The sequence below is a fragment of the Ursus maritimus genome, unplaced genomic scaffold (genome assembly GCF_017311325.1).
Source record: "Ursus maritimus isolate PB19 unplaced genomic scaffold, ASM1731132v1 scaffold_33, whole genome shotgun sequence".
NCBI lineage: Eukaryota > Metazoa > Chordata > Mammalia > Carnivora > Ursidae > Ursus > Ursus maritimus.
This window is the reverse complement of record NW_024425897.1, coordinates 16,573,006-16,595,430: the sequence shown is the minus strand read 5'-3', so window position 1 is coordinate 16,595,430 and position 22,425 is coordinate 16,573,006. Positions and strand designations below refer to the sequence as shown.

The 22,425-nt window shown below is 49.0% G+C and overlaps 1 protein-coding gene across 1 annotated transcript in view; it reads right to left on the bottom strand.

The window, feature by feature from the left end:
- Nucleotides 1-22,425, bottom strand: part of KSR2 (kinase suppressor of ras 2) — a 391,016-nt gene that overhangs the window by 22,477 nt on the left and 346,114 nt on the right. The window lies entirely within an intron of this gene.

Genomic DNA, 22,425 nt, shown 5'->3' with positions numbered 1-22,425 from the left:
GAGGGATGGGAGGATTCTACCTTCCCAGGAGATGGACCTCAGTGTGGCACCTACCTGGCCACGATGTAAGATAACATGTATAGAAAGTTCTAGAATTCAGGCTACAGACTCGTGTTACAGAGCACTGGGTCCATCTCTTACATGAAAGAAAAGGGGACACCAAAATACAGAGGAAAATCCAATTTCCCAAGGTGGTGCTTCAAGTGGCACAGCTAGGCTGAACCCCCAGATCTGCTTGAGGCTAAATTCTGTGTTTGGCAGGCCTAGGGCCATGCTGCTTCCTAAGAATCATCAATACCATTTGCTGAGAACCTTCCCATGAGCACTCTGCTAAGGATCTGACATGAATGACTTTAACTACAGTTGGCCCTTAAACGACACAGGGATCAGGGGCACAGTTGAAAATCTGCATGTAACTTCTGACTCCCTGAAAACTTAACTGACCAGAAGCCTCACTGATCACAGAAAGTCGATTAACACATATTTTGTATGCTATATGTATTCTATACATCTCACAATAAAGTAAGCTAGAGGGGCGCCTAGGTGGCTTAGATGGGTAAGTGTCTGCGTTCTGCTCAGGTCATGATCCCAGGGTCCTGGGATGGAGACCCACTTCGGGCTCTCTGCTCAGCGGGGAGCCTGCTTCTCCCTCTCCCTCTGCCTGCCGCTCCCCCTGCTTGTGCTCTCTGTCAAATGCACAAATTTTTTTTTTTAAAAGGTAAGCTAGAGAAAAAGCGTTAAGAGAACCATAAAGAAAATACATTTGCTGTACTGTATTTCTAGAAACAAATCTGTATATAAATGAACCTGTGCAGTTCAAACCCATGTCATTCAAGGGTCACCTAGAGAGGCACTCCCAACCTCAACCTTATTAGGGAAGTGCCTCTGCTCTTTCAGATGGGAAAACTGAGACTCAGGGAGGTCAAGTCACTTGCTAGGCTCCTGCAGACGACACCTATGAAGTTGAACTGGCTACCTGCCCCACCCCCCCACCTGTCTGACATCAGTGTCTTGCTCTTCGCCACTACGCTACCATGGCCTCTTTGGGAAATAAAAAGAACAGGGCTGAGGGACAAGGGAACCGACACTTTCCAAGCTCCTGAGATAAGCCTCACCAGAGCCCTGTGGGGGAACAGTTCATCTTCCCACTTTTCCGATGAAGAACCAAAGGCTCAAGGGAATGAATGACTTGCCCAGGATCCTTTGCAGCCAGGATGTGGCAACAGAATCCGGGTCCCGTTTGCCCAAAGCTCCCTCTCCACCGCCTCTCCCTTTCTTGAGAGTGGGGTGCCCCAGCACACACCCAGTGAGCTCATTGTTGGCACTGCTCTAGGTCAGGGGTTCGCAGAGCATTTGGAAGCGAGCAGACACAGGCTGAGGAGAGGAAATACCTGGTAAATGCTGTTTTATTGGCACACAGCCACACCTTTGTCTGCACACTGTCTACAGCTGCTTCCGTGCTAAAATGGCAGAGTTGAGCACTCATCACAGAGAGCGGATGGCAAAACTGAGAATATTTACTGTCTGAAAAAAATAAAAATTAAAAAAAATTTTTTTTTAAATTACTCTCTGGCTCTTTACAGAAAAGGTTTGTTCACCCTTATTCTAAGAAACTGGGGTGGGTCAACAGAAATTGGGCTATTAGAACTAGACAGAGTTGAACAAATCTGAACCGTTCTCTTTTGCATTGGGGACCAGGTGCGGTCAAGGCCAAGGGGATTTTCCATTCCTTCAACCATTCGCTCAGCCATTCACCCGTCCACGCACGTGGGCCAACGCTCCCAGCTAGGTGTGGGATAGCGAGTCTGGACGGCAAGGCGGACACTACACAAAAGTGTCAGCAATTGTCACATGCAGGAATGGGGCTCTGCTTGGGGTTCAGTTTGGCTGATGAGGGAGAAGGAAGGAGAATTGGGTCAGCACACATGCAGGCCTGTGTGACACAGTGGTGGTGACAGGCTGGGTGGGCTGCCTGTTGCCACCTACCCTGCCCGCTGGACAGGAGGAGACTCCGGGGAACACACGCCCAGGTCTGATGTGCCAGGACTCGAACATGGCCATGCATGTCAAGTCAGGGTCTTATAATGTATATTTGCGTCCCCTGTGGCTTCCTCTCCACAATCCCTGCCCGAACCCTCAGACCGCACCCCGCCAGAGCCTTCTCAGGCGGCCCCCCGGAACTAGAATGTTCATCCGAGTGAGGCAAATCCCAAATTGCTTTAGAATACCTTCCTGACACATTGCTGGCTCACACAGGGCCACCACGGAGGAAATTACTAATCCTTTGCCACCACACAATGGGTCACTGTCGCTGAATCGAAAGCCACAGGCGTGACACACGTCTGTGCGTACCCACACGTACATACATTCTTGTTTCTATGGGAGCCAGGGCCCCTCTCCACGTGTGTACGTGGATGTCTTCATGAATCCGTGCGTACACACGTGAGTGCATCTGCGTGTGGGGGGAGGTGCACAGAGGTCACACACGCATGCGTGTTTATGTTTGTGCATCCGCGTGTACGTATGTGTGTGGGCATCTTTGCATTTATGTGCACGTCTGTGTCTATGGCTGGGGACGTCTCTGTGACGGGTGTCGGGAGGGTCCTGCAGGGATGGCCATGCCAACCTCAGAACCGGCCACAGCGTCTCTCACCTCTCAGAAAGCGCTCTGTGTCTGCATTTCCCTCGGCCTTTGCCATGTGCCCATAAAAACATGGATTCTTGGTCTGAAAGACGGAAGTTCAAGTTGCCAGGGGCTGGGAGTGGATGAGGGTGGGGGTAGGGAGTGACTGTGGTCAAAGCTTCTACACTTAGATGTGGGGATAGTGGCACAATTTTGCAAACACACTAAAAATTCAGCTGTATGGATACTTTCCATGGGCAAACTTCAGGAGATATAGAAATAAAATCAGTACAGTTGTTTCAAAGAGACAGAAAACTAGAAGTTTACAAGAAATCCCCACCCGTTTCTTGCCGCTGCATTGGCAGAGGTGCAGAGGAACCCCGGTATGGGAAAGAGGAAAACCCCCTGATTTTGCAGGCTGTCCATCGGGGAAGGAACATTCCCCCAACCCCCCGCCGATTTCTACAATGCACGGCTCTGCCAGCCTGATGGCAAATAGCACTGTGCCCTTTGCACCAGCAGCTTTTTAGATAAAGCCAGAACGCAGGGGGTCCAAGGCAGGCTGGAGGGGCAGGAGGGGGAGGTTTGCAGTATGGGGATTAAATGAATCAGGGTTTCCCAGGACACAGGATAGGTACCACCAGCCCCAAATAGCACTGAATCACATAGCAACAGCACGAGTGAGGGCATAAGACGAGCACGAAAGAGACAACAGCAACATGAAAACAGGAGACTGTGGCCAGGGTCACGCCTGCGCAGTAAACATCACCAGGGAAACCGGTCTCTGCGATGGGAGCTGCATTCTCCTTGGTGCTGAAGGAGCACGGTTCTCTTCCGAATGCCCACAGACACCTCCATTTGTACGGAACTGGGCAGAAGAGTGGTTTCAAAGAAGCAGAGGCGAATGGGAACCTGTGCTCGGTGAGATTCAATTTCATGTTTTTGTTAATAGCTTTCTCCTGCTTCTCACAGATAGAAAGCAAGTCACCCCAGGGATGTGACCTCACCTCTCAATCATTTAAAAACAGCAAATAAATGTCCGGAGAGATTAAAAACACAGGTTCCGTGCCCTGAAAGGTTGCCCTGTGACAATGTTGCATCTTCATGGGAAAGATGAAAACTCCATGTAATCCTATTACAAATATTTCCATTAGTCACCAAGCCTCACCTTGGTAATCTGTTTCAATTCAAAGTCCTGTCATTCCCCAAAACCCAATTTAGAAGGTGCACGAACAAAATGTAAGTTTGTGCCAATTTCTTGGAGATGGGCAAAAATCGTCACTCAAGTTCATTTGGGGTTCTTTTTTTTTTTTTTCCCTTTAAGCTCTTAACTCCAGGGCACCAAGAGAATTCCTTCCCGACATTTGCCGGGTCATCTTGCCCTCTCAGGCCTCCTTAAATCCCTAGCTTCTATCTACAAAGCTTCTAGGGCAGAGATGCAGAGATCTCAGCATGCCAGTGTCCAGCCGTCTCCACATGCAAGGTACATACACTTTGGGATGCTCTGGGGAGGCCAGTGGGAGGGGACGCCCAGGCAGGGGGCTGGGATGTATACAAAGAATCAGGACCAGCCAGACCATACTACACAGCTCAGGGCCAGAGCCTAGACGTCAGGCCAGTCTCTATACCACCCTGTCCACCAGTGTGGAAGCTGTCAATCACATCATTGCAAGCATGCGGTGAGTTGGGTGGGCAGAGTTGGCCCCATTGTACAGTGAAGAAACGGAGGCTCAAACCTGGAGCTGGTACGCGGTGATGCTGCCCCCTCCCCCCAAAACCAGAGCCCAGACCTTCTACTCCCATGTCTTTGTGAGTTTCATCAGCCCCCCACAGCCTCCTGCTGAAACTGATTTGCGCCTCTGTGGTTTACCCCCCCGGGGAATGCTGGACAAGGAACGAAACTTCCTGGAGCCTGCTATAGACTGAATGCTTGTGTCCACCCCCAGATTCCTGCTGGTATTTGCAGGTGGGGCCTTTGGGAGGTGATTAGGTCATGAGAGGGGAGTCCTCATGAATGCGATTAATGTCTTATAAAAGAGACCCCAGGGAGCTCCCTTGCCCCTTCTACCACGTGAGGTGGCAGGGACAAGACAGTCACCTGTGAGCCAAGAAGCAGGCTCTCACTAGACCCTGAATCTATCAGCGCTTTGATCTCAGACTTCCCAGCCTCCAGAATCATGAGAAATAAATGTCTGTTTGTAAGCCACTCTTTCTATGGTATTTTGTTATAGCAAGCACCTCAAATGGATGAAGACCGAGCCTCATCTATGAAAAGGTGATGAATTATATTCCTACCTCCATGGTTTGCTGTGAGCATTAATTAACACACAGTAGCACCGAGAGTCTGTTCAGCACCATGCCCGGCACACACTAAGGATCAGTAACTATCTACTCGTATATTACGATGACTCATCCCTGAGGGTCAAAGATACCTTAGACTTTGGGACCCACCATACCCCCTCCCCTCAGCTGGCACCATTTATTCCAATCCAACTGAACCACCGATACTTTTCTAAAGGTGGCATCTTCTTTCTCCTACCTTCTTGCTTTCGAATATACCGTCCCCTCCACCAAGAACACCCTTCCTTCACCCCCCACTTCTTCCAAAAGGTCTTATTCATCAAGAAACAGCCCATCTCCCCTCTCCATGATTTCCTGCCGTACCCTGCCCACACCCATGTTTCCACTCTTCCTACCTGGTATAATGCTGAGTTTCTTGTCTGTGCTGGAAGGACGAGGAGGCGAAGGAACACCTACGCTAATGACTGACAGAGCCATTTTTAAAAACTTTGATTGGGGACACAGGTTTAGAATGTTTATAACTAGGAAGGAGCCTTCAAAGTTGACACACATGCCACCATATTGGGCCAACAAATCATCATCTCTATCAAAATTAGAAGCTAAATGTCAAGGCTCTCAGATGTGATTTCATAAATTATTTCAACTAGGCAGCTCGGAAGAATTAGACTATGGATTTTATCGGTTCTCTAGATCATATGTTAACACTCTTTTTGGCAGCCTGAAAATGACATTTCTCTTCCCAGCCAATATCCTTTCCTTTCCCACTTAGCAAACATTGGTATTTTTTTTTTTCCCTGAGTTGTCAGTTTCAGGTTGCAGCTTCTATCCCTGTTTGGTGCACGCGCACGAGGGTCTGTTTGCTTCAGAGATAGCATCCTTTCGGTGTCAGAACAGCCCCACGTTGTCCACAAGCCTGTCATCTCCCAGTGCGGCTTCAAAAACCACACGCAAGAGGGGAGAAGAGAGCCCAGTGTGGGGGCCTTTCTAGGGGAAAAGCAGACAAGCAGCCCTCAGGTTCTCTCCTGCAAGAGGAGCAGCTGGGCAGAGGCCCAGAGATGGTGCACGGGCTTCAGAGTAAACGGATGGGCTTGGGCGCTTCCCAGTCGAGTTACAGAGGCACGTGACTTAACCTCTCCGAGCCTCGCTTCCTTACCCACAAAATAAGGGTGACGGTACCATCCTCGTGAATTGTCAAAGAAATGCCCAGATGTGAACCCTGCCTCTACCACGACACGTTGCTTTATCTTTCTGAGCCTCTGTTTATTTCATCCATAAGCTGGATTTAATGAACCAAGCTCACTGTTCTGAAAATTAAACAATTCATCTAAAGAGCTTACTGCTGTGCCTGGCACATGGCGAGTACCAACAAAAATACTGCTCTTCCTTATAAGGATTAAAAGCAATTAACACTGTGTTCATTTCCTCTCTCCCTTTAAGTAACCACCCAAGGCATGAATTCATACAACAGACAGGTGACGGTCTCCTGCGTCCCGGGTTGAGGGCTAGACTCTGGGGTTGGCCACGTGGCTCAAGGAGACAATCCAGGACCTCCTGGAACTTCTGGTGGAGTGGAGGAGGCAGGTGTGACAAGACCCTCACCTGGCTCAGGCCCCCCACAGGAGGGTGGGCACAGAGGGGGGAGCAGAGCGTGCTGCACGGGGGAAGGCGTGGCTGCGGAGGAGGGTTTCCAGCAGAGGTGCAGAGAAGGCAAAAGGGGAGACCATCAGCCATCATCAGACATCGTCCCATATCATCAGGGTGATGGGGCCCAAGGAGATCTCCCACTGCTGTCAGGAAGTTCTAAGAGCCCTTCATGGTTGATGAACCCCAATGTTCTCTCACTGACCTTCCTCCTTCCCCACTTCCCTCCCTCCAACCTGCTCTGCACACAGCAGGGCAATGAGCTTTGTGACTCGAAAGGGAAATCATGTTGCGCACCTCATCCACCGCCCCAACGATAATCCTTCTAGAGTCCTCCACAGCAGAGTGATGAAACCTTGTCCCATGAGAGGTGGCTCCTCCTACCTACTGCCACTCTGTCCTCTTCACGTGACCCTCGTCCCTTGTAACCAGCCGAAGGGAGCCCGAGACTGCCGCTGGGGACAGTGAGGCGTAGTTCCGGAGCCCAAACGGGCAATGGCCTTCATACAGTTAATCACCTGATAGGTAAGGGAGGACCAGGGCAGTGCCTAAATCCAGGGGAAAATAACTGCCAGGCGTCACTTCTGGGTGACTCAGGGAATGGCCATCCTTTCTAAAGGAGGGGGTAAGACAGACAGACAGGTGGGCAAAGCCTCAGCCAGGGCTGAGTTCCCAAGTCACATCACACCATGTCAGAGCCGAGAGATGTTCACTGTGGTGGAACAGCCAAACTCCAGCATATTCTAAGCGATACGTGTGCCACCTGCAAGCTAATAGTCATTCCCTCCCTCGTTCACTCCTTCATGTATTTCCTGAGCACCTACTATGGTGTCAGCCACTGTTTTAGGTCGTAGGTTAAAAAGCAATGCCTCTGCTCTCGTGAAACTTACTAGTCTAAGCATCTGAATACTGCATATACTTTAATTCTCCACAACCACCTGATCAGGAGCGTACTAGGTCGTCCTCATTGTACAGAGGAAGAAAGAAGGGGCACAGAGAGGGGAAGTAACTTGGCCAAGGATGCATAGTGAAGTGGTAGAAGTTTCAGGGTCTGTGCAAGCCTCAAGAAACATAGTACGGCTGAACTAATCACCACCTTCCAATAGCACTCCCCACGTGCACTGTTCTAGACCCTCCGCATAACCCCGTGTATTCTCCTCATCCCCGTTTTACAGGGAGGAAACGGAGACTCAGAGAAGGGAAGGGACTGCCTGAACACAGTCAGCACAAAGTCAGGGAGCCCAGACTAGAAGCCAGCTCTAGATTCTCTTGAAAAGACAAGGTTCGAGAATGGTCTCTTTGCTTTGGCGGAACCTCAGTGAGCCCAGACACATGTCTAATGATCCTGGGTAGGACCACCATGGTCCTCACCTGTCTCCTCCCCAACTCACAGTGCAGAGGCTTGGAGCCTGGCTGCTGGCCTCAACCCCCAGCCTTCCTGCCTCCTCCCTGGCTGGCGCTTACCTTGGGTCTTTCATCTGTAAAATGGGAATAACAGTCATACCTACTTCAGGAGGAGAGCTATAAGATGACCCTCCAATCATTCAAGTAAAGTCTTTAGCAGGAGCTCTGGTACCTCGTAAGTACGCAACAAATTGTAATTCCCATTACTGTAGCTATTCCCAGTCTTCCGGTAAGAACTGTTCCTATGTATCAACATAGCTTTGGCTGCTCTTTGGAAACTGATTTTTTGTCTCTGACCTCTGTCCCAGGGAACCCCAAAAGCCACTTGCAGCTGAGATTTTATTGGCCAGCCCCTAAGAGGTAACAACAGCGATGTCAGCTAACAATTGTGAAGCTGTGCCATGGGGCATCAAAGAAACGGACTTCACCTGTGTTGTCATGTTTATTCTTCTCAATGACTCTGATAACGAAGTCATAATCTGCCCTTCTTAGAGAACATAGCAGAACATAGCAGCCAGGAGGTTAAGACTCCAGGGTCTCTGTCACAATGCTCTTAAGATTTGGGGACGGGTCGGGGGAGAAGTCTAACATGGCTCACCTGGGCATAGCGGTTCCTCATCCTGGTTCCAGGATAGAACTATGGGGAGAGCTTGAACAAAAGGACACCCAGGCCCTACCCCCAGAACATTTCGATTGGGACCTTTTTGGGGGTGGAGTCCAGACACCATTCATTAAAAATTAAATTTAAAAAAGCTCCCCAGGGGCACCTGGGTGGCTCAGTCGGTTAAGCATCTTCCTTCAGCTCAGGTCATGATCTCGGAGTCCTGGGATCGAGTCCCAGATGGGCTCCCTGCTCGGTGGGGAGTCTGCTTCTCCTTCTCCCTCTGCCCCTCTCCCCATATGTGCTCTCTGCTCTCTCTCTCAAATAAATAAAATCTTTTAAAAAAATTTAAAAATTTAAAAAGCTCCCCAGATAATCCTAATGTTAAGTTAAGGTTCAAAACTACTAGAAAAACTGAAACCACTCATTTTGACTCAACAAAGGACCCCCCCCAAAGCCTCTCATTTTTATTGACATCCATCCAAAAAAAGGTCTGCCCCCTCACAATTGTTCTGAAATTTTTTTTGTTTACAAAACAGTCTTCTTTTTTTAAAAATTATTTTTCAAAGATTTTACTTATTTATTTGAGAGTGAGAGAGAGAGAACATGAACGGGGGGGAGGGGCAGAAGGACAGGGAGAATCAGATTCCCCTCTGAGCAGGGAGTCAATACGGGGCTTGATCCTAGGACCCCAGGATCATGACCTGAGCTGAAGGCAGATGCTTAACCGACAGCAATCCAGGCACCCCAAAACACTGTCTGGTTTTATCTACTGCTTGAAACATCTCTGTGGGATAGGGATCAGCAAGCCTATTCTACAGATGAGGAAGTGGAGGATCTGGCACCATCCAGCACCCAGATAGGAAACCTGGTGTCCTGAATTCAAGTCCAAGAAGATATCCTTAAATGAAAGGACCAGAGAGCTTTAAGACATTTAAAGAAAGCCATGGCCATTCATCTCACACAGGGGAAGGAGCTCAAGGGACCTGGTTTTGACACTAGACCCCCAAAGATACTCTTAGTAGGGTTGACCGAAGGCTTTTACTGCAATACTGAAACGCAACGGAGCCAATTGCCAAATTTGGGCTGGATGGGGCAGGGAAGGGGAGATGTGTTCCGTAGAGAAAGGCCACTTAAAGATAAAGTGAAGGTTTCTGGAATTGCAAGGCAGGCACCATTAAGGCCAGTGGTTGTCCGTCTGTCCCCAGCAGCTCCAACTGCCTGCAGACAGTGATTGTGCTGAGGTCTCTTACTCTGGTTGGTTTTCTTGAGTGGGTTAAATCTACCCCCCTGTGATCTTGTTTGAACTGCTGATTTGCTTAGCAAACTCTTTCTCTATAAATAATGAATAAGTAAACTCCAGCCTGCCACTGATAAATTATTACAAGTTGGGAGTTAATGGGGTGTAAAGTAGGCAGGGAACGGCCCCACCTTTGGTCCCCCTCCCCACCTCCAACCTCTGGAAAATGTGCTAAGCCACTTCAGAGCCTACTCAGTTGGCCTCTTCTCTCCCCATTCCCACCACCTAAGACCACCCTCTCTTCCTCCATGTTTTTCCAGGGTCTCGGCTTCCATGCTCACTGCACAGAATTCCATAAAAATGAGAACCAAAGGCAAGGAAACAGGAGGCAGAGATGATTCTGAGTCTTTCAGCCTCACTGCCTGTTTTTTTGTTTGGATGGTCTGTTTTCTTTTCATATCTGGGAATGTGCCACCCACAGTTCATTTCCATGGGCGTGCAGTCTGCTATAATTCCTGTCTATGGATGTTTCCCCACCCTACCCTGTCATCATGCTTTGCTCCAAGGAGCTGGCTTTTATTATGACACACTGTCTGACTCCATCAGGTCTCAGAAGGAAAGCTCCAAACACTCATTCCCAGCACCTACCAGTTCCTAATGGGCTCTCAACAACCATTAGCTGAATGGCTAGATGGCTTGATCATTACATGAGTGGGTAGACAGGCACATGAATAGATAGGTGGGAGGATGAGTTGGTAGGAAGAGGGGTACTTGAGCAGGTGGACGTTGGATGGATGGATAGATGGATGGATAGGGAAGAGGGAAGGAAGGGTGGCGGATGTTGGATGGGTACATCTGTAAATTGGAGTGGGGGTATGATATGGGTGGATGAATTGATTAGAAGATGGATGGATGGCTGGATGGATGAATTGATGAGAAGATGGATGGATAGATGGATTGGTGGATGGATGGATGGATGGATGGATGGATGGATGAATTGATGAGAAGATGGACAGATAGATGGATTGATGGATGGGTGGGTAGATGGATGGATGGGTGGATAGATGGATGCATGAGTAGTCATTCACTCCTAAGGGCTCAGCTTAGGCCAACCAGCCCCAGTCAAGGAGGTAAATGACCCAGATAAAGATGAAGTAGGTAATGTTCGAATCATTCCACAAACAAGAGCCGGAAAGGTTAAAAGTTTGTCTAAGGTCACGGCAGAAACTAGTACCTGAACTCTTGGTTCCTTTCTTTCCATGCCTTTTCCTTGCCAAATTCAGTACATGATGGAAGGCCCATCCCTCCAAGATGCCATGTCAACAGCACCCGTTTTCCACCTCTATATTCTGTAGCTGGGTGAGTGAGATAAGCCCCAGGGATGTCCCAGCACCAAGGCTGAAAGCTGGAGAGGAAGAGGGGGGTGGGGCAGGGAAGCCAGAGAAGGCAGAGTTCCTGCAGGAGGAAGGGCTGCAAGGCCAGCTGAGCCCAAGAAATTGCAGATTATTAACAAGATAGAATAATAATCCATTGGGCTAAGGCACAGCATCTCCGGTTCTGAGAGCCTGTCAAAGGCAGCCCTTGTTTCTTGGAGAGAGATCAGACCCCGGTGATGGACATGCCAGGACACGCCTCAGTGGTCTACAAAAATTGCAAACAAGTCCACCGAGAATCCTTGATCTGTGCCTCCTAAGTCCCAAAAGGCTGCACTAATAACTGCCTTGGAGGGACTGGGCCTCAGCTGGGGAAAGTCTGAAGTTGGCTGGGACCCCTTCCTTGCCTTTGAAGATACTTGGTCTGTTCCCTGCTCGGTGCTCCTTTGGGTCTTTTGAACACCTAGAAGAAACGGAATCCACTTTTGAAGGGGACTCGGAGACAAGCCTTTTGATTAAAGGCAAGAACAACTTCTCAGTCCCAAGACTCTTGAGTTGCTGTCAAAAAGAGATAAGAAGCAGGGACACCTGTCCCCAGCTGTCATCTGTCAGTCACTATAGGGACGGTCACTGCCTAGGAGACCACTGAAGGGCTGGAGCCCCAAGAAGGGGAAACCGATTGCCCCTCCCCTCAGCTGCAGTCCTAACTTTAAACTTGGGTCACTGCCACCTGTCAGTTCAACAAGAAAATTCTCCTCACCAATACAGTGCTTACGTATACCTGCTTTGACAATGGCAGACAGGAGTTCCGATCCCGGCTCCACCAGTACAAAAGTACCAACCTCGCCTGGTAGTTGGGAAAACTCAGTGCTTAGAACAACACCAGACAAGCAGTTAATGCTTTGTAAACTGTTATCATTATATGATTTTTATAAAATTATTCCACATTTCTCTAGTCCTGGCCATTCCATGTTGAGTTTATGGTCTTGCCATTCCCATTTGCTCCTCCTGGCCACCCAGGGAAACATATACTGTTATCCCCACTTTATGGATGAAAACACAGAGGCTCAGAGAGGGGAAGTGATTTATCCAAGGTCACACAGCCAGCACGTGACAGAGCTAGGACTCCTAACTCCACGTCCAAAGTTCTTCCTATTGCAGCATAGGACAAGAGTTGTATTTGCATCCTGTCCCTTGGGCACCCACGATGCAGGGCTACTAGTGATAATCACTGCAACAACGGGACTTGCCAATACTTAAATAGCACTTGATGTTGTTAGCCTTAAGCATAAAACTGCCAGCTGTTTTACCAGCAAAAATGGGTTTATCTGAGAACAGCAGAGAATTGCAACCCAGGATAAGCAAGCTATGGCAAAGCCATAGGCAAGTCCAACAAACAAAGAGAACATTATTTTATGGTGAAGGAAGAGGAAGCTGGGAGGGGTTGTTTTGAAAGGGAAGTCCACAGCAGAGAAGCAAGAGTTCAGGGTGAGGAGTTTATCATTGGCTGAGTTCCAGGGGTAGTCGATTCTTGTAGGAGACGCAATGTACATCTTTCCCTGCTGGGGCCCGGAATTGATGATTCTCTCCCTTGGAGATTCTTCTGTTAGGGCTGTAATTGACAATTCTTCCTGCCACTGGCACTGAGTGGTACAGCTCCCCCTTGCAGCCTTCCCTGCTAGAATCCTGAGTCCAGTCTAGCCGGCCTTTCCTTGATCGATTTCCACAATGTGTAACAGGCTCAGTGCCTTCTATGTAGAAACCTACTTCATCCTCCCCAACCCCACAAGGCAGGGGATATTATCTCCATTGTATAGACACAGAAACTGAAGCTCAGCAAGGCTAACTAATTACCAGTACAAATGAAAAACTTACATTGACAAACCTGTATGAGAGTCTAATTACTCAGATCCAGACAACTGGTAAACCAACAATTCTGGAGATTATTTTGGTGACCATCAGCTTGTATTTTCTGATGACTTGCAAGGCCAGGCACTGGGAGATACACAGAAGCTTGACTTTGACATACAAGAACTTTTTTTTTTTTCTGTTTAAAATTTCTATATGAGGAAAATTCCTATACATTTTATTCCGTACCCAAGGATGAGAGAAGTGATCAGACCATGACAGTGATCTATGAAACTCACCCAGAGAGCCTTGGAGAACAGCCACAAAGAACATTCGAACAAAAAAATTAATTCCGTTCTGAAGATGACACAATAGAGCCTGGTGGGGTAGAGGCTCAAGCTCTGGGATCAGAGAGGTCAATGGTAGAGCCTGACTCAGCCTCACACTAGCTGCACGTCTTTGGTGAGCCCCCTCATCTTCCTAAGTCCCAGCCTCCTCATCTGTAAAATGGGGAGGACAATTAAATGAAGCAATAGCTCTAAAGTCCTTAGCACAGAACTTAGCTTTCATAGAAGCTAAACAAAGTTCTCCTTAATATAGAGTGTGCCATTTCACAGCAAAGCCCTCTTTGATTTTAACAAGGAGTCAACCAAGGGCGCCTGAGTGGCTCCATCGGTTAAGCGTCTGCCTGCGGCTCAGGTCATGATCCCAGGGTCCTGGGATGGAGCCTCACCTTAGGCTCCTGCTCAGCGAGGAGCCTGCTTCTCCCTCTGCTGCTCCCCCTGCTTGTGCTCTCTCTTTCTCTCTCTCTGTCAAATAAGTAAAGTCTTAAAAACAAAACAAACAAAAACCAAGGAGTCAACCAAGCAACCAACTTCCCTTCCTTACTTTTAGTTATGGCTGAACACCAAGGTTTGGTTTCGGAAACAACACTGTGCCATGCCCAGAGAGAACATCTCCCAGGAGTGGATTCATCTCCAGCCTCAGCAAATCCATACAGTCATTCTGATGAATTTCAGCTCTATCCTGCTGGGAACTGTTCCTGGGAATGGATCTTCCAGCTGTGCCCCCTCCCCCTCCGAAACTGTCACTAGCATCACCGAAACAGTCACCATCCTTCCGGTTCAGGGGGGAAAGAGCTCCATTCCCACCTGAACCCCAGCCCTATCCTGGAAATTCACATGGTATGCATGTAGGTACACTGTAGGGTTGTCAAATATCACTGGACAGGTAAACAGGGAAGTCTGAGAATAGGTATAAAACCACAGGCCGACAAAACGTTAAGGCTCCAGGGGACACTTTTCCAGCTGCATCTCGCCTGGCCTTTCCATACTAGCTTCTGAAACTGCTGACCGCTCTCTGCCTCGCTGAGATACTGTCTGCCCCAGGCTTCCATGATCACACACCCATCCTGGTTGTCCTCCACTCTCTGGCCCCTCCTGATCAGGCTTCCTTACAGGCACACTCTGCCTTCTTCTCACCTACAGCTCCCTCCCCCACCCCGATGCTTGCAGCAGCAGCATCACCTGGGAACCGGTGAAAAATGCAAATTCTCAGGCCCCACCCAGGAGTTCCACTTTGAGAAGCGCTGCCCCAGGCCCTCTCCCCAGGCCCCTGGCTCCTCCTTTCTCATAGTACAGATGGCTGCCCGCTCTGGACCTCATGTCCAGACCTGCAGTCTGAACAGCGATCGGTCTAAATGCCTACTTGACATTGCCTCTTGAAAGGCTCAGAGGCACCTTACCCTCCACGTGCCAACCAAACTCTTTTGAGGTTGCTCCCTGTCCCTGACTGAGTTCAGCAATCTCTTTTGCAACGGGTGCTGCCTGCCCCTGAGCAGCCTGGTCTCTGTTCCCCATCATTTCCAGTCTTTCCCTCCTCTCTTTCCTCCCAGAACAGAGGGGAGGGTGCAGTCCACGGGCAGACGGGATTTCTGGGCACTCAACATCCAGAGAATGGAGAAAAGTAGACACTAAATACAGTTTTTCTTTAAAGCAGACCTTTCCTTGGATTTCTGTAGTTCACCAAAAAAAAAAAAAAAAAAAAAAAGAAAGAAAAAGAAAAAGAAAAAAAAAAAAATCAAAGAGTACCTAAGGTATGCCAGGCACCATGCCTGAATCTAGGGATCCTGATTACCTGTCTTTCTACGCTCCCTGCCTCCCCGGTTCCCCTCTTCTGCCAAAACAAGCTCTTAGTTCTCATTCAACGATAGAGGCTCCCAACGCATATATTAATATACCTATTGATTTTCCTCTTGCCAGTCATTATCAAGATTTATTTATCCCCCTGGCTCTCCATTGATTGAGGAAAGCAGTATTCCCACTGGTCAATCAATCCTGATAGAGTCCATGACAAAGAGTCAATATCTATTTATTATTTGATTTATGGGCTTAATTATCTTAAACACGACCAGGCAGGGACAAAGCAGAAGTTGAGCAGTGCCCAAGCAACCGTGGCCGGTTTGGGAATACATCGAACCACAGCCCAGGGCCTGGCAAGTTCCCAGAGCAGTGAAAACACACTGATCTGACACTTCCCACTCGCTGCCCACCCACGCCACCCTGGAGGCCGCCACAAGGAGTGGGAAGGGAAGGGACACATGCCAGGGTTCCAATGTGCACCTGCCAACGCAGCAAGTCATAAACCAGGTAAGCTTGGTGGTTTGGACAATGAGCGGGACTTGGAAGTAGGTCCCTCCTCCGGGACCAGGCGGGGCGGGGGTGGGACCAGCAGGGCAGGGTCCTAAGAGGCCCCAGGGGCATTCAAAAGAGGGACGGACTTAGGCACAGCTGGAAAGGGAAAGAAAAGGAAGGGGGGTTTTGATAGGAACTTTTGTCGGAATTAGACAGCCCTGAGTTCAAATCCTGCTCCCCTCAGCTTTCTATATAACCTTAGGCACCTTGCTTCATTGGCACCCTTGTCCATAAATGGAGGAGTGGAATGGTACCTACTTCAGAGGGTCATTAAACCCATTCAAAAGACAGAAAAAACAGAATTCACATGCAGGCCAGAATTGCAGGGAACCAGCTTTTAATTACAACCTTGTCTTCCTCCGTGAAGCAACCCCCGTGCTCCTGAATTTGTTTAACCACGGCCTGCCAGCAAAGCTGAGCAAACCATCCCTCTGGTTTCTGGTACACATGTTAAGGACCTGATGTTGCCCACACTTGCCTTCAAAACATGGGAGCGCAGCTATTTTTAACTTGGGTAAATAGTGAAAGCTGTTGAAAATGCCTTTGTTTCCATAGGACCGCCAGCTTGCTGTCGCTCTCCCCCCAGGCAGTTGGCCCAAGGATCTTTTAGAACCGAGGGCATGAAGACCTGCATTTGTTCCCACTGATGTCTGATGAGAATCCACACTGTCCGCACCATTCCCGGAAGCCGTGAGGGGAGCGGGGGAGGGAATAGATCAACGATCCTGCTGCAAGCTCCTCTAAGGAAAGGGATTGCCCAAAGTGGTCTTTCTAAAATGCAAATGGAACGGTGTCGCCCCTCTGGCTAAAACTCTGGGTGGCTCCCCCTGCCTCTGCAAGAAAAGCCCAGATTCCTTAGCTTGGCTCACAAGATCCTTTCAGACTGTCTCCAGCTTCTTAGCTCTTACTGGTACCCATAGGGATGCTATACTCCAGCTGCTGACCCTTCTGCCTCCTCCCCGTCTTGTTCCCTCCCACCCCCGGCCCCTTGCATGACGGTTCTTGATGTTAAGAATGCCAATACTGGGGTGCCTGGGTGGCTCAGTCGGTTAAGCGTCTGTCTTTGGCTCAGGTCTTGATCCCGGGGTCCTGGGATGGGGCCCCATGTCGGGCTTCTCCTTCTCCCTCTGCCCTTCCCCCTGTTCGCGCGTGCTCTCTCTCTCTCTAATAAATAAATGAAATATTAAAGATTGCCAATACCTTCTTGTCCATCTGGCTAGTTCCTTGGTTGGGTAAGGGGCCACATCTGGGTCCCCATAGTTCCCTAGGATTCTATTGCAGAGATCAAACACTGAGAATCATCCCAGTTACCCGTCTGTGAGCTCCAGGGGGCAGAGGTCATGCCTTCCGTTCCTCACTCCCACCATCCCACCCAGGACCTTATACATGAGGAGTGTTTGGGGCCAATACCCCCAAATCCCTCAGTGTCTATTGTATGATTGTAATTTACATCACACACTTGGCATCTTTTTCTTTTGATCCCCTGTTAGTTCTCCCACATCCTATAGCCACCCCCCCACCCAGTTTGTACTATATTTTACTTATGTCCCACTCATTGCTCAGTGATTCTGAGTAAACAGTACCATTCATTGTCTGCTGCTACACTTGCCTAGAGGAGCAGGCTGTGATAATGCGTGTGCATATATTTTTGGAAATGGTTATTCATTCATTCGACAAGTATTTAAGGGGAACCCAGGGTTTTAGAGGCCGGGGGTTCAGAGGTGAGCCAAGTAGCTGAGGTCCTGCTTTCCCGGGGCTTATGTTCTAGGGTGGGGGAAGGGAGGTAGGGAAAAGAGACAAAAAGCAAGCAGACAAATTGAGGAACAAGATAATATCCTATGGTGAGAGGTGCTCTAATGAAAATAAAACAGCGATGTCATACAAGGGAATGGGGGGGAGAAGGGGGCAGGGGTCCCACTTTGGCTTGGCTCCAGGACCCCATGCTTTTCTGGGCTCCTCTAGCCCTGCCTGCTTCTTCCCAGTCCCCTATGCCCGGTGACCCTTCCCCACCAAGATACCCCGTGCCAGAGGTGCTCCAGGCTCCGTCCTTGGGCGACCTCCTGCTGTTCCCTGGATAACCTCAGCTTCCACAGAAGGCCACAGCTTCAATCACCACTTCTCTGCTGATGACTCACACATAGTTATTTCCAGCCTCAACCTCCCATCTGAGCTGGAGACTGGTGTATCCAGCTCCTTTCTCAACATCTCCTTGTGGACGGCCTGAAGCTCAGAGAGGGACAAGCCATGAGTCCAAGGGGTCAAACCACAGCCATCACCTCATATCATTTGATATCATAATATACACAGAACACCTGCTACTTGTAGAGTCAAGGAGGCCTGGGCACCTGGGAGGAAATACACTCCTACTGTTAACTGCTATCACTATCATTATTGCCATCATTGTGGTTAGGATAGCATCATTATTACTATAGCAACTGGGAGATACACGGTAGTGAGCACCTCTGGTCATAGGAGGCATTAAGCTATAGCCTGATCTCTAATTCTCATTATTACCTTGCGAGAGAGAAAAAGGTCATCCCATTTTATAGATGAGGAAACGGGTACACAAAAGTGAAGAAATTTGCAATAGACCCAAATCCAAAAAAATGGGGGCGTTTGTACATATTTGGTGAAAGTGGCAAGTCATAGAACAGGACTGCAGATGAGTCTATCTTCAGTGGGCTAGAAGATCTATCCATCAATGTGTATGTGTGTGTGTGTGTGTGTGTGTGTGTGTCAGAGAGCTGCTGGCTCTTCACCAAAACCCATGTCATTTTCCTCCTGGGAATATAGTTGGCTATTCCTCAGCCTCCCTTGCAGTCAGGTGTGGTCGAGGGACTGTGCCAGCCCATGACACAGGGGTGGAATGATGTGCACCACTTCTAAGTGTGGCTCACAGAAACATCCCACACAACCTCTATGTACTTTCTTCTTTCCCCAGCTAGAAGCGGAGGACTCTGAGCCCCAGGGATGGATCCAAAAGGTGGGATTGGTCTAAGATGCCTCCACACCTGAGGAAGAGCCACCTACCATCCAGGAACACCCCTCTTGGACTATTATGTGAGCAAGAAATGGGACTTCTATCGTATAAAGCCATCAAATGCTTTAAGACTTATTTGTTATAGCACCTACTGTTACCCCAGCTATTGTTACAAATATAAACTGTAAGGTTGCGTGTATATTGAGAAAACTGCCTGGAAGGATATACACCAAAATGTTCATGTGACTGCCTCTGGCCGTAGGCAGTGCAGGTGCATTTCGTTTTCTTTTTTGCTGCTCCGCATTTTCAATAACAAGTTATCACTTGCCTAATAAGACACACAAGTTACTTTTTAAGTGATAACAGATGGCCCACACGTTAATTGAGAATCTTTGAGATTCGAGGAACGTGGTGGCCGGTGGCGAAGTCTTCACCCAGGCAGGTCTGCTGGCCATATGATCGATTACGGACAGGCATATGCAATGTACATGAAATGATGTTAATAATAATGATGATAATGACGCAGGGCATTTACAGCACTCCCTTCACAAAAGTCCCGGGGTGCTTCACACTCCAGCACAATTAAAGGCAGCCACAGACAAAAAACCTTTTCAGCTGTGCTTTATAAAGGGAAAGCAATTCAGCTTTTTGAACATTAAAAGGAAGACGATTCCACTAGATGACGGGGGATGAAATCTTCCTGTGCTCAGCGCCCCCCACCCCCACTCTTGTATGTTATATTTAGGACAATCAAACTGGCCTGAAGGGGGAAAAAAAACCAGAAAGCCCACAAGCACAGACTTAGCGGAAAAGCAAGTCAAGATCTCATTCGGGCACGGAGTTACTACGGTCTTAGCAGAAGGCAGGGTCCTCCATTTGTCTGTCAAGCAGGGCAGCTTGGCGCTATTATATTCGAAAGCATGAGAAACAAGAACTGATTTGGAGTTGGAAGTAGTCTATTAAATAGCTCCTGATATTTACCAGATTTAGAATGCTGTGCAAACGAGGCCCCGCGGGATTTCATTACTACCCTGTTCCTGGGAGGCGGGTGGGACTGGATGCCGGGTGTGTAGGGTGGGGTGGGAGGGGGGAAATCCATCCAACCTCACATGACTTCACGGCTGCATTCAGACTCTGGGCACCCAGTGACTGGGTGGGACTGAGGACACTCACCCAACGAGAAATTTAAAAAACAACAACTTCCTGAAAGCAGTGGGGAAGTCCTGTTCTTCCTTCTCTTTCCTGGGGCGCACATCCCAGGCCCCTCTATCACAACAAGGTGTTTATGGAATGCCCCTATTGTCCTGCTTCCTTCTACTCCCATCCGTGAGAAAGATCATGGTGTTCCCAAATACAGAGAAACCACTCAGGAATCTCCCACATGGGTGGAAACACCACAGTGACAGCCAGGACACCCCAGAATCCTGTTGCCTCTGCTTGTGCCCTTCTGGCTGGGCTAGGCTGATCCTGTCACTGCTCTCAACTAAATGAGATTTTTCACACACTGAACCAACTAGCCAAGTGCAAGAGGAGGCAGCAAGCAGCCAGGCCATCAGGAAAGTTCCAGAGTGGTGCGAGTTAGCACCTGTTTAGAATCTTTCACTGGCTTCCCACTGCCGTAGAATAAACTCTACACCTTTATCCACATCTTCAAGGCCCTGCAGCCCCTCCCCTACTACCCTTCTGGCACTCACATGCTTCCTTCTGGTCTTCAAATGTGCCCAGCTAATTCCCACCTCAGGGCCTTTGCACCTGCTGTGCCACTGCCTGAACCGCTCTTTCCCTGCTGTTCATCATTAGGTCTCAGCTCAAATGTTACCTCCCCTAAGACACCTCTTCTCAGCTCCTTCTCAAAGCAGCCCTCCTGTCACTGACCCATCCCCCGTTTGTGGCCTTCACAGCACTTAACGCAATGCTTTAATGATCTTACTTGTCTAATTTGTTACTGACCATCTCTTCTCCTGGAATGGAAAGTCTTTGTTATGAACCGTAGGAACTGTGTTCTGAGAACCTAGCACACAGTGGGGCACTCAGGCAGGGTCCCAGACATGTCTGCGGAAGGCATGTCCATAAACTCACATTAGCCCTGAAGCTAACAGGTGGCTCTCAGGCCCCTGGCCTTCACTTTGGGGCATTCTGGGCCCTTACTCCTCTTGGACCCAGCACTCACCTCCCAGGGCTGCCTGGCAGAGTTGCTCGGTGAGGGCGCAGGGGGGGTTCCAGGGTGTGCAGCTCTTGGCAGCAGAAAAGTCTGCTCGCTCAGGGTAGGACGTGAGAACTGGTTTCTTTTGTGCAATGGCTCTGAGCTTGAGTGCACATGAGAGACTTCCTGGAAGACGTCTTACAACCCAGAGAGTGGGCCCACCCCCAGAGCTTTTGTTTGGGAGGGAGGGGATTCTTGATCTTACATTTGCTTTTCTAAAAAGTTCCCAGGTGATGCTGGCCAGGGGTCTGATGAAGCAATGAAGCGTGGCTTTAAATAATCTGGGGATTCTAGGAAAAAATTGGGGGAGGAAGGCAGAGGGTTTGTGGGCCATGGGAACTTTGTTAATTGCTAATATCAATAATACAAGTCTCCTGCAGGGAAAGAGAAACTGTGTATTTTATAAGATAAAGAGTAGGACAGAGAAAGAGAAGAGAAAGTGTGTAATGTGCAGTATATACGGAAGAGGAGTGTGTTTATGGGTGTGTGTGTGTGTGTGTGTGTGCGCGCTCGCTGGCCCCATAGTAACTTACAGGGCATTTTAGTACATAAACAGAATCAAAGCTATGAAAAATGAAACCAGTTTAATAAGCCAGTGGCTTGCGAACTGTGGTATACCAAATCCTCCAGAACTTAATAGAAAAGACAGAGGCTTATCTCACTGAACCAAGATGGGCTTGGCTCTTGTATTGTTACCAAGTCCTCCAGGTGAGTCTGATGTGATCAGTGGTGGTGAAATCCCATGATATAGTCTTGCCTACTCCCCTTGACCTGGCTGGTGCTGCCAGGGCAAAGAAGGAAACCACTAGACTAATATCAGATATACATTTGCTCAATTCCGGGTTCTGCCAGTTATTTGTTTTTGACCTGGGCAAGGTCTCCCTTTGCCTTATCTGACCTCAGTTTTCCCATTTGTAAAATAGGCACATTAATAAATGGGAGATCACTGTGTCTGGCCTGAGCCAAGTACTTGGTGAAGGTTGGTGGAATCTGTTGCTGTTTTGGTGTGTTTCGGGGCTCTGGATTTATGAACATTAAAGAAATGCCCCTCAAGCAGGGAAATGGTTTCAGACATGAGGATCAGCTGTGCCTCCTTCAGCTTCAAGAAAAGAAACCATGTGAAGGAACTCTAGTCTCCACCTGGCCCTGAAGCTCACTGTGTCTGCCTTTCCGGAGAGACAGGGCTGGAGCAGAAGCCAATGAGGGTGTTGGGACATTGTGATAAACCTTTCTGGGAAGAATGGGGCAGCTTCTCCCTCCCTAGACTCACCCTTGGTGACGACAAGGATGGAGAGCAGCTTGCCTCTCGGGTGCCGAGGCAGACCCTCAGGCAGGATGCTAACCACAGTGGGGCAGTCCTCCCAACACAGCGCTTCCCGGTCCGGCCAAGGGCAGCAGGCTGGGACGGGGTAAAAGGATGCTGGGCCTGGGGAAGTCGTCGGCTCTGACCATAATGGGAAGTTAGGGCAGAAAAACTGACATCTCCTTGAACTCTGGCTGCCTCTGCAGCTGTCAAAA